The sequence below is a fragment of the Misgurnus anguillicaudatus genome, chromosome 7 (assembly GCF_027580225.2).
Source record: "Misgurnus anguillicaudatus chromosome 7, ASM2758022v2, whole genome shotgun sequence".
Taxonomy (NCBI): Eukaryota; Metazoa; Chordata; class Actinopteri; order Cypriniformes; family Cobitidae; genus Misgurnus; species Misgurnus anguillicaudatus.
The window spans coordinates 4,961,465-4,973,274 of record NC_073343.2 but is presented as its reverse complement, the minus strand read 5'-3'; the positions used below and the strand labels follow the sequence as shown (position 1 = coordinate 4,973,274).

Below are 11,810 nucleotides of genomic sequence, written 5' to 3'. Positions count from 1 at the left end.
CGAAAACTATTTATTTGCACAAGAACAATTTGTAACATTGGCTTGGAAAAGCATTTTTGGTAAAAATGAATTTTACAAATGTTTATTAAAAACAAATTTCATTGAAATATTATATGGGTTTCTTTAATGTTTTTAAACTGTGAAATCAACACCATAGTTGTAATAATAGATACAGGTATGTGTAATGTTTCTTTTACTGATAAAAACTCAAATATGATAAAAATAGTTTTGCACTGTTCATTTTCAAATTATTATTATTATTTTAAAAGCCACATATTTTAGAGTTAGTTTTTTTTTAAAGAACAATTAATGCAATATAACTATCCCCAAACCTTTTTTGTTAATACCCAGTCGCTAAGAAAGTCGGTAACACTTTATTATAATGTTCATGATTTAACATTAGTTAATGTATTAACTAACATGAACAAACCATGAGCAATACATTTGTTACAGTATTTATTCATCTTTGTTAATGTTAGTTAATAGAAATAAAGCTGTTCATTGTTTGTTCATGTTAGTTCACGGTGCATTAACTAACGTTAACCAAATTTTAATAAAGTATTAGTAATTGTTGAAATTAACATTAATAAAGATTAATAAATGCTGCACTTCATGTGCAGCTCATCATTAGTTCATGTTAACCAATGCAGTTAACTAATGTTAACTAATGAACATTATAATAAAGTGTTACCAGAAAGTCTTTTACAAAATAAACCGATGGACCTTGGAAACATTTCACATCAGCTAGTTTGTCTAGTATTTAACACCATTGGAAATGACCATTACTGTTCCATCCCTGGCATAGGCATCATTTGCAGCGCTCAACTGAAGTTCAACATCATGAGAGAAATCAGGAATAACAAAAGGATCAGGCCATTCCACTGATGAGGCACTAGTAGTAATTGTAATGCAAAGTCAGAAACCGAAACAGAAGCTGTCAACAAAACTTTCAGTGTCACTCGATCTGATGGTAGATCTTTAATATCGGTGAAATTGCAGTGCTCATTTCCAAAGTCTGGATCCTTAAAGTGTAGAAGAAAGTTTCCTTGCAAGCCCAGAATGATGCACCATGTCACACATAGCTCCTTGACTGACTCAGGAACACTCTCTAGGGTGACACACCTTATTTCTTGAGATGACACAATAACTCTGAGAGGTATCTTAATGCACCAACTGCTGTAGAAGTGTGAAAAAAGAGACTAAAGTTAGAAAAAGCAGCCTAGGCTTAGCTTATGAAATTGTACTACGAGTGAAGAACTGCTAAGTCTAAAGAATAAGCACCAAGTTGATAGCATTTGGCAACATTGTTTTTACAATACCTTATGTTAACTTGAACGTCGTCAAAGTGATGGGCAGCTCTTCTTCAAAAGCAAGCGGACTAGAAAAAAAACATGAAATTGTATGAGTAAAGAACTGCACAGTTTACAGTAAATGTATTAAGTTGATAGTATTAGGCCAACATTGTTTTTACAATACCTTATGTTAACTTGAACGTCGTCAAAGTGATGGGCAGCTCTTCTTCAATAGCAAGCGGACTAGAAAAAAAACATGAAATTGTATGAGTAAAGAACTGCACAGTTTACAGTAAATGTATTAAGTTGATAGTATTAGGCAACATTGCTTTTACAATACCTTATGTTAACTTGAACGTCGTCAATGTGATGGGCGGCCGCAAAGATGCAGAGTAACAAACAAGACAAAGTAATAAAAGCAGATTAGGAAAAAAAACATGAAATTGTATGAGTGAAGAACTGCACAGTTTACAGTAAATGTATTAGGTTGATAGTATTAGGCAACATTGTTTTTACAATACCTTATGTTAACTTGAACGTCGTCAAAGTGATGGGCAGCTCTTCTTCAAAAGCAAGCGGACTAGAAAAAAAACATGAAATTGTATGAGTGAAGAACTGCACAGTTTACAGTAAATGTATTAAGTTGATAGTATTAGGCAACATTGCTTTTACAATACCTTATGTTAACTTGAACGTCGTCAATGTGATGGGCGGCCGCAAAGATGCAGAGTAACAAACAAGACAAAGTAATAAAAGCAGATTAGGAAAAAAAACATGAAATTGTATGAGTGAAGAACTGCACAGTTTACAGTAAATGTATTAGGTTGATAGTATTAGGCAACATTGTTTTTACAATACCTTATGTTAACTTGAACGTCGTCAAAGTGATGGGCAGCTCTTCTTCAAAAGCAAGCGGACTAGAAAAAAAACATGAAATTGTATGAGTGAAGAACTGCACAGTTTACAGTAAATGTATTAAGTTGATAGTATTAGGCAAACATTGTTTTTACAATACCTTAGGTTAACTTGAACGTCGTCAAAGTGATGGGCAGCTCTTCTTCAAAAGCAAGCGGACTAGAAAAAAAACATGAAATTGTATGAGTGAAGAACTGCACAGTTTACAGTAAATGTATTAAGTTGATAGTATTAGGCAAACATTGTTTTTACAATACCTTATGTTAACTTGAACGTCGTCAAAGTGATGGGCAGCTCTTCTTCAATAGCAAGCGGACTAGAAAAAAAACATGAAATTGTATGAGTGAAGAACTGCACAGTTTACAGTAAATGTATTAAGTTGATAGTATTAGGCAAACATTGTTTTTACAATACCTTATGTTAACTTGAACGTCGTCAATGTGATGGGCAGCTCTTCTTCAAAAGCAAGCGGACTAGAAAAAAAACATGAAATTGTATGAGTGAAGAACTGCACAGTTTACAGTAAATGTATTAAGTTGATAGTATTAGGCAAACATTGTTTTTACAATACCTTATGTTAACTTGAACGTCGTCAAAGTGATGGGCAGCTCTTCTTCAAAAGCAAGCGGACTAGAAAAAAAACATGAAATTGTATGAGTGAAGAACTGCACAGTTTACAGTAAATGTATTAAGTTGATAGTATTAGGCAACATTGCTTTTACAATACCTTATGTTAACTTGAACGTAGTCAAAGTGATGGGCGGCCGCAAATATTCAGAGTAACAAAACAAGACAAAGTAATAAAAGCAGATTACGAAAAAAACATGAAATTGTATGAGTGAAGAACTGCACAGTTTACAGTAAATGTATTAAGTTGATAGTATTAGGCAACATTGCTTTTACAATACCTTATGTTAACTTGAACGTCGTCAAAGTGATGGGCGGCCGCAAAGATGCAGAGTAACAAACAAGACAAAGTAATAAAAGCAGATTAGGAAAAAAAAACATGAAATTGTATGAGTAAAGAACTGCACAGTTTACAGTAAATGTATTAAGTTGATAGAATTAGGCAAACATTGTTTTTACAATACCTTATGTTAACTTGAACGTCGTCAAAGTGATGGGCAGCTCTTCTTCAATAGCAAGCGGACTAGAAAAAAAACATGAAATTGTATGAGTGAAGAACTGCACAGTTTACAGTAAATGTATTAAGTTGATAGTATTAGGCAAACATTGTTTTTACAATACCTTATGTTAACTTGAACGTCGTCAATGTGATGGGCAGCTCTTCTTCAAAAGCAAGCGGACTAGAAAAAAAACATGAAATTGTATGAGTGAAGAACTGCACAGTTTACAGTAAATGTATTAAGTTGATAGTATTAGGCAAACATTGTTTTTACAATACCTTATGTTAACTTGAACGTCGTCAAAGTGATGGGCAGCTCTTCTTCAAAAGCAAGCGGACTAGAAAAAAAACATGAAATTGTATGAGTGAAGAACTGCACAGTTTACAGTAAATGTATTAAGTTGATAGTATTAGGCAACATTGCTTTTACAATACCTTATGTTAACTTGAACGTCGTCAATGTGATGGGCGGCCGCAAAGATTCAGAGTAACAAAACAAGACAAAGTAATAAAAGCAGATTACGAAAAAAACATGAAATTGTATGAGTGAAGAACTGCACAGTTTACAGTAAATGTATTAAGTTGATAGTATTAGGCAACATTGCTTTTACAATACCTTATGTTAACTTGAACGTCGTCAAAGTGATGGGCGGCCGCAAAGATGCAGAGTAACAAACAAGACAAAGTAATAAAAGCAGATTAGGAAAAAAAAACATGAAATTGTATGAGTAAAGAACTGCACAGTTTACAGTAAATGTATTAAGTTGATAGAATTAGGCAAACATTGTTTTTACAATACCTTATGTTAACTTGAACGTCGTCAAAGTGATGGGCAGCTCTTCTTCAATAGCAAGCGGACTAGAAAAAAAACATGAAATTGTATGAGTGAAGAACTGCACAGTTTACAGTAAATGTATTAAGTTGATAGTATTAGGCAAACATTGTTTTTACAATACCTTATGTTAACTTGAACGTCGTCAATGTGATGGGCAGCTCTTCTTCAAAAGCAAGCGGACTAGAAAAAAAACATGAAATTGTATGAGTGAAGAACTGCACAGTTTACAGTAAATGTATTAAGTTGATAGTATTAGGCAAACATTGTTTTTACAATACCTTATGTTAACTTGAACGTCGTCAAAGTGATGGGCAGCTCTTCTTCAAAAGCAAGCGGACTAGAAAAAAAACATGAAATTGTATGAGTGAAGAACTGCACAGTTTACAGTAAATGTATTAAGTTGATAGTATTAGGCAACATTGCTTTTACAATACCTTATGTTAACTTGAACGTCGTCAATGTGATGGGCGGCCGCAAAGATTCAGAGTAACAAAACAAGACAAAGTAATAAAAGCAGATTACGAAAAAAACATGAAATTGTATGAGTGAAGAACTGCACAGTTTACAGTAAATGTATTAAGTTGATAGTATTAGGCAACATTGCTTTTACAATACCTTATGTTAACTTGAACGTCGTCAAAGTGATGGGCGGCCGCAAAGATGCAGAGTAACAAACAAGACAAAGTAATAAAAGCAGATTAGGAAAAAAAAACATGAAATTGTATGAGTAAAGAACTGCACAGTTTACAGTAAATGTATTAAGTTGATAGTATTAGGTAACATTGCGTTTACAATACCTTATGTTAACTTGAATGTCCATAAAGTGATGGGCAGCTCTTCTTCAATAGCTTATCAGCCACAAGATGCAGAGTGACAAAACGAGACTGTAAAAAGTAAAAACAGACTTTTGTGGTTAAAATGTTTAAAAATCACTTGAGTGTTAACATTTGCAAGACTTTAATACATGCAAATGACAAACTTTGTATAGATATTAATCTGCGAATCGCATGGGAGCCGAACCGTGGGTCGTGATCTATTTTTTTTACAGTCTATGGTCGTCTGTGATCCGGTAACTTACACCACTGTAATCGCTATGATCAAAATACTTAGTACTCTTGTACAAAATACCAAAAATACGACATACAGATTATAAAACGGTAAAAATCATGCAAATACCTGTTATTTATGACAAGATAGGGAGGCAGTTTTTAATCATATGGTATCATGTATGTTCAGCAAACACGTGCGTCCTACTTGTAAATCCAGAAACACAGATAGCACGAACAGCATTTAAAGCCACTGATTAGATCGCAATAATCAAAGAAAAAAAGATTAACTATACGCAACACAGCTGTTACCATCAACAACATGTAAGGGGATTCTCTGGCGAGAGGTTGCACACCTATGCGCGTGCGCAGTAGCCTAAATGGCTGCCCTGCGAGACTTAAACACATAATTCTGTGGAAACGAACAAAGATTGTGTCCACTTGTTAAGTGACTGAGAGATATAAATCTATTTAAAGGTTTTTTATGGCCTTTATGTCAGACGAACAGATCCTCGAACACTTATTAGACACTATTTGCGTTCATTTCAAAGCATATTCCCCTCGTGCCCTTAATCGCACGACGAGGATAAAAATCCCTCTACCCGTTTCTTAAACGCTTAACTTTAGTCATATTAAAAACGTACCATGTAAACATATTGAAAGTAAACGAAGACTCAGCCCGTGATTAATTCACATTGACAGTGAATAAACAAATCTGTTAAGCTAACTGTTAAAATGTTAAACTGTAAGCTATATTTATAATCGAAATAATCGATATAACGTTACGCACAACCAATTGAAATATCCAAAATTGTCCCCATGGTGTATTAAACTCTTTTAACATTTGATGCTTCGATGTGAAAGCAGAGAAATATCCTGACGACGACGCATTCGCAAAGCAGGCTCGATGTCTGCATATTTTCTTTACTTTAAACGCAATATTTTTATCTAAAAATATATAAAGGGCATCTTTATTACATCAAGACAAAAAAAATCATACATACCTCCTTTGCAGCCTTGCAAAAAAATGTATTATTCGTCATTTCAGATGAGCGCTGTGTCTGAGGTAAAGTTAACTGAAATTTTCCCGGTCTTTTCTGGACACGACCCCTCCCTCTCGTTGTGATTCATAACTTACAGAAGTTAGTTAAATGAACATTCACATCACAGAGACAACTCACAAGTAGTTAAGACAATATGTAACTTTAAGTTTAACTTAGTGAAAACTTACAGACTTGAGTTGAATATCTAAAACTTGCTGTGTGTAGTAGAACTAAATAGCAAATGTTAGTACACATAACTTAATGAGGCTATAATGTTTTACAGTGTGTGTGAGGAAAAACAAGTCCTGTTATGTTAACCCATAAAGCTGGGTAGTTTTTTTTATTTGATCATTATTCTGCTATGTCATGTTTATGACAGATTTATGACAAGTTATGATGCATTGGTTTATGTCAAGTTGTCATAACAAAGACAATTCAAACAAATGTCAAAATGTCATTAAAAATGACATAATTGAACAAATGACACTTAGGGCTCTATCTTACACCCGGCGCAATGCAGCACAATGCGTGACGCAAGTGTCTTTTGCTAGTTTCCACCCTGCGCAATTATAATTTTCACGTTTAGCCCCGCGCTGTTTAATTAGCGAATGCATTTGCGCCCCCTTTTGCGCCCATGGGTGTTCTGGTCTGAAAACGAGGTGTGTTCAGGCGCATTGTTGGCGCGTTGCTATTTTGAGGCCACTAAAATAGACTACGCCATTGACCAACAAAAACCTGGTCTAAAGTCTAAAGTCAATGGCGCAATATGTTTTTTTGTTATATAAAGAGCGCATTAGTAATATGCGCCTATAAACGGGAGGACAACGAGGCTTTGCTTATCACACACATGAATGCACAGCAGCACAAAAACGTTTTTAAAATATGAAAGATTAAGGGATTGAATGTAAAAGATTATTATTGAGTCTCTTAGACATAAATGAGGACTAATTATGAGACGTTAGAAGGCGCAAAGAGCAGCTTCACCTGAAGCCTGGTAAGTAAATAAATGCTTTGCTTTAAACAAATGCATCTGTTTTTAAATGTTTTTTTTTTATGCTACCTCACGGATTTATTGTATATGATGACTCTGTACCTGTGGATCTTGTGAGATGAGAAACATTTTTAAGTAATGCTTAAAAAAAAACTTGTGACGCTGTCCAAGTGCTGAAACGTGCAAAGAGCCGTTTGTAAATTCTTTTTCTCCTGTTTTAACAAATAAAGGATTTTTACAGTACAAACCTTTTCTTACATACTTGTAAATAATTGTTTTTTACATAGTCCGTCATCTAAATAGGGATTAGACATAGCGCCAGCGCAACAGGCTTTTAAAGGGGATGAGAGCTGAGACTCTCATTGGTTTATTGCACATTACGCCGCAAATACTCCCATTAATCATTAAAAAAATGCGCTCGGCGCACAAACCATTTTTCCCGTCTTTAAATTAGCAAAAGTGGATTCGGACATGCCTATGCGCTTTAGACAATGCGCTTAGATTGTTAAAATAGGGCCCTTAATGACAGTTGTCCTAAATGTGCATGAAATCTCCTTCATGTTTATGTCATGTGTCTTGTCATTATTATGAAGGTGCAATGTCAGTCTTATGAACACCCCTTTAAGTAAAGCGTTACCGAAAATTAAAAGCAAATAATCTGAATTCAGCAAACTCCTGCAGGAGTTTTGATGCCAAAGTGAATTTATGTCTGGAAAGACAAAGACGATGACAGCATTCTGTGTTATTATATACATTTTTTATGATCCTTTACTCATTTGGCCTTTAGCAGATGTAGAAACTCTATTAAAACTACAAGACCAAATGCGAGTCTGGCATTTCTATCTGCAATATTGCTAAAAAGAATGACACTGATATTTTAAATGGATAAAGGGTATGAAAATATCATGTCTTCCATCCCCATAACCATCAGCAGAATAAAAGTCCAAAAATCGCCTTGCAGATGTCTCTGGTTGTACTTGTGGAATATATATGTGCAAAGGTGCTATCCAAAATATCTCCTTGAAATTTGAACGGTCCCTTACTGTTTAATAAGAAAGAACTACGTGCCAGCTTTACTGGACAGCTGCAAGGCAGATGTTTTGGCATATGTCTAGATACATGCAGAGACTCAGAAAAAAGATCAGTCTAGATCAGTGCAGCCCATGGACAAAGGATAACTCTCCTACCCCACACTTGGTGAACCATAATAGCAAGCTTAAGTCATCTCCCAGGAGACAGTAGATACAGCCATTGATCTATATGTCCTCCCCATGCACTTAACTAAGGCCCTTGGGTCCAAGGTAAAGAAAGCTTTATATTCATACAGTATGTGCGTAGGCATGTGGTTAAATCCACTGTTGCTTACAGAGTGAGAAACATACACTAGCAGTCTGAGATGTTATTAACATCAGTGAGAAGAGCATAGGATCAGTTTTCAGTGAAATGCACCTCAATAGCATTATGACAGATTTAGCATAATATCCTCATGGCATAAGTACAAATTTCAAGAGAAGTGCATTCCAAAATATTTTTTATGTCTAAGAATGTTGGTATTTGATTTGAGCCTTTTAGGTCTATTTTTCAATGCTTTACTTGAAATAGCATGATAAAAGCAAATCAACATTTTCTCTATAGACGTTGACAGAGCTACAGTCTTATATACACATTAATGGTTCCATGTCATATTTTCGCTGTTTTCTGTGGTCCAGGAAAGTTTTTTTGTCACATTTGGGTTTGTAAATTTTCCATCCTCTCTCTGACCCTAAACTTTACTTTTTTGCTGCTGTACCTCCAAGGAACTGCATGTGAAATAAGAAACAGGTGGTGAGTTTGCTGTCAGGTTCAATATAGTTATTAAATCGCCCATCTTTTTATAACAGCCTTCTTGCAAAGTCTGCATTAGATTAGTGTAAAATTATCTGAAATGCTCCACACAGAAGAATGAATTGACATGATAAAGTGATTTTGTTAAAAAAGTTACTTATTTATTATTTTTTACTTAGCCTATTATTATAACCCAACATTGGACCAAAGAGAGACAAACCCAACTTGTTTTGTTGGAATTTAACCTATGGTGAGTTGTTTCAACCAAAAATGCTGTGTTGTTTAAACCCATAGTTGACTATAAACATTTGTCAAATATAAAACATTTCTGGATTCATTTGATATCTCAAATGCCCGCTGACATCAGAGGCGGACACTACACTGTAAAAAATGTCTGTAGAAATTACAGTATTAGTATTACTGGCAACAAGCTGCAAGTAACTTACTGTAGATTTTACATTTATGTTATTTACTGGCAACATTTTGTTCAAAGTTAAATGAATATGAAACATTTTTAGACTTTATCTTCTACAGTAAGTTACTGGCAACTAGCTGCAAAATTACAGGACATTTTTCACAATGTATATTTTTACTTTCTACATATAAGTAAATTTTCAATTATTTGTATTTTATCAGTGGTTTTCTTTGGAAAACATACATTCCAAAGCATCTTATCATAATTTTTACTCCACTACACTTCATAATTTCAAGTTTTTGGGGTATATTTATTATTTAAGTACATTAAACATCTAGTCCTTTTTTTTACTTTTACTTAAGTAAAAAGTACTTTTGTACTTTCCCTCAAGAAAATAAAAGTACACAATTTTATGTAATTAGGTATTAAATCAATTTTAATATGCAATATAAAACGAATACACAGTATGATTCTATGCTTTAGAATGTAGTGAACATTTTTTAGTAAAGTAAAGTAATTTTTTTCCCAAGACAAACACTCTGATAAAACACAGATTCTTGGAAAATGTACTCAAAATACTCAAGTAGTGTCCGCCTCTGGCTGACATCTTGTGCCGATGATGTTATTTGGAGGTAGAGGCTATGTCTGAAACCGCCTACATCCATACTACCGCATATAGTAGGCAAAAAGCAGTAGGCGAGGCGAGTGGTATGTCCGAATTCATAGTATTCCAAAAACAGTAGACGAAAAGTACCCAGATGACCTACTACTTCCCGAAGTTTTCATTTTATGGGCCATTTACTATCCTGTGAGCCCCCGGGAGAGAAGTTATCCAATGAAGAAGAAGAAAGAGAAGCGTTGTTTTATTTGAAAAATCATGTGCATCACGTGTTTTGTCAAAATAAGTGCCAGCTGCACACGTGTGAAAACCCTTTATGATAAAAGATATGGTCACGTTCACAAAATACACACAAGACACTCCCTTAACAGTAAACTCTGATAACGTATGAGTATCTGGCAAATGCGAGCGTAAAACTTTTATCATAAACCCTTTAGATGCGTCTGCAGCAGGCACTTATTTTGACAAGACACATGATGCACATAGGTTCACTCGACATGACGAACACATATTTTGAAATTACGAACTACACATATATGTTGTGATGAACTTCGCAACTTAAACCAAACTTACTAAAAATGTACACTTATCTATTTCGCCGCCATTGACGAGATATCTCGTCAATCAAGAGAAAATGCTTCCCTGCCAATGACAAGTATTTCTGGCTTTCCGCAATACCGCTATTATCAACCAGGTGGCTTTCCGCAACTTTTTAAACCTGGAAGTATTGCCGTATGGCAAGCGGCTGCATGTCCGTGTCTGTTTTAAAGATCGCTCTGAATGGGATCTCTATGAAAAGTCCGTCACAAAAATGGAATTATCTCTGCTTTTTGCTCAAAATGTGGTGTTTTTGCAGAAACCAACCCATATTCAAAAGCTGATTACAAAAGAACTACTGAAGGTAGGATGATGTTTGAAAGCAAAGGGTCTGTTCTTTCATTTGGTATAATGTATGTTTATATATTTAAAGAAGAACGTTTTCTGGAAGGCATTAAACTTTTGTGAAAATCATGAAAAACGCTGGCACTGGCTGGCAACTTTTAAAAAAAAACTGGTGGTGAAAGAGTTAAAAGAAAAAATGTATTTGAAGTGTAATTAGATTTTTACGTTTACCTTACGTCTAGGGCTGGGACAACGCGTCAACATAATCGATTCGTCAGACCCAAAAAGGCGACGCCGTAGAATAGTAGCAACGCCAGTGGCTTCAGTCCATGCCGGTTTCACACAGCAAGTGTGAGTAGTGCGTGTGGGGCGTTCTTTTTTTTAGCGCACAAGTATACTTGGAAAGTTGCGCGGACGCCGACGCGGAAAAAAGGTATACCCCGGCCTTTAACAAGCATGCACCCTGCCGCATGAGCAGCGCGAGCTCGGGGCTCTGTAGCAACAGTGCTGCAATCGTTTCTGCGTCGGTTCTGCTGCGCTGCTCACGCACAATTAAAGTGAAAGTGCTTTGTTTATGGCTTAAATGCTCGTGGATTGACGCGAAAAAGTGTCATTTTACCATAAAATCATGAACTTTGAGCAATTTAACAGAAAGCAATGAAATATGTCACTGTTGCCAGAAGACTGCGCTTTCATTCACTCTCTGTCCAGCAGTAAATAAGTCCTCATCTATCTTAACAAACTTAAGAGAAAGATATTTAATAATATATGTGCTTCTTAAGTCTATAATTGTGTTTATATCTGTCAATAAATGGACTAGAA

The 11,810-nt window shown here is 35.1% G+C and overlaps 2 long non-coding RNA genes across 2 annotated transcripts; both read right to left on the bottom strand.

Moving 5' to 3' along the window:
- Positions 1–251: 251 nt before the first annotated feature.
- On the bottom strand, positions 252–5,634 carry LOC129454210 (uncharacterized). Its single transcript, XR_012370409.1, has 2 exons — positions 4,966–5,634; positions 252–1,176 (listed from the first exon to the last, which is right to left on the bottom strand). It is a non-coding gene; the product is annotated as an uncharacterized lncRNA (long non-coding RNA).
- LOC141365236 (uncharacterized) lies at positions 4,133–4,592 on the bottom strand. The gene is made up of 3 exons (XR_012370410.1): positions 4,447–4,592; positions 4,290–4,348; positions 4,133–4,191 (listed from the first exon to the last, which is right to left on the bottom strand). It is a non-coding gene; the product is annotated as an uncharacterized lncRNA (long non-coding RNA).
- Positions 5,635–11,810: the final 6,176 nt, after the last annotated feature.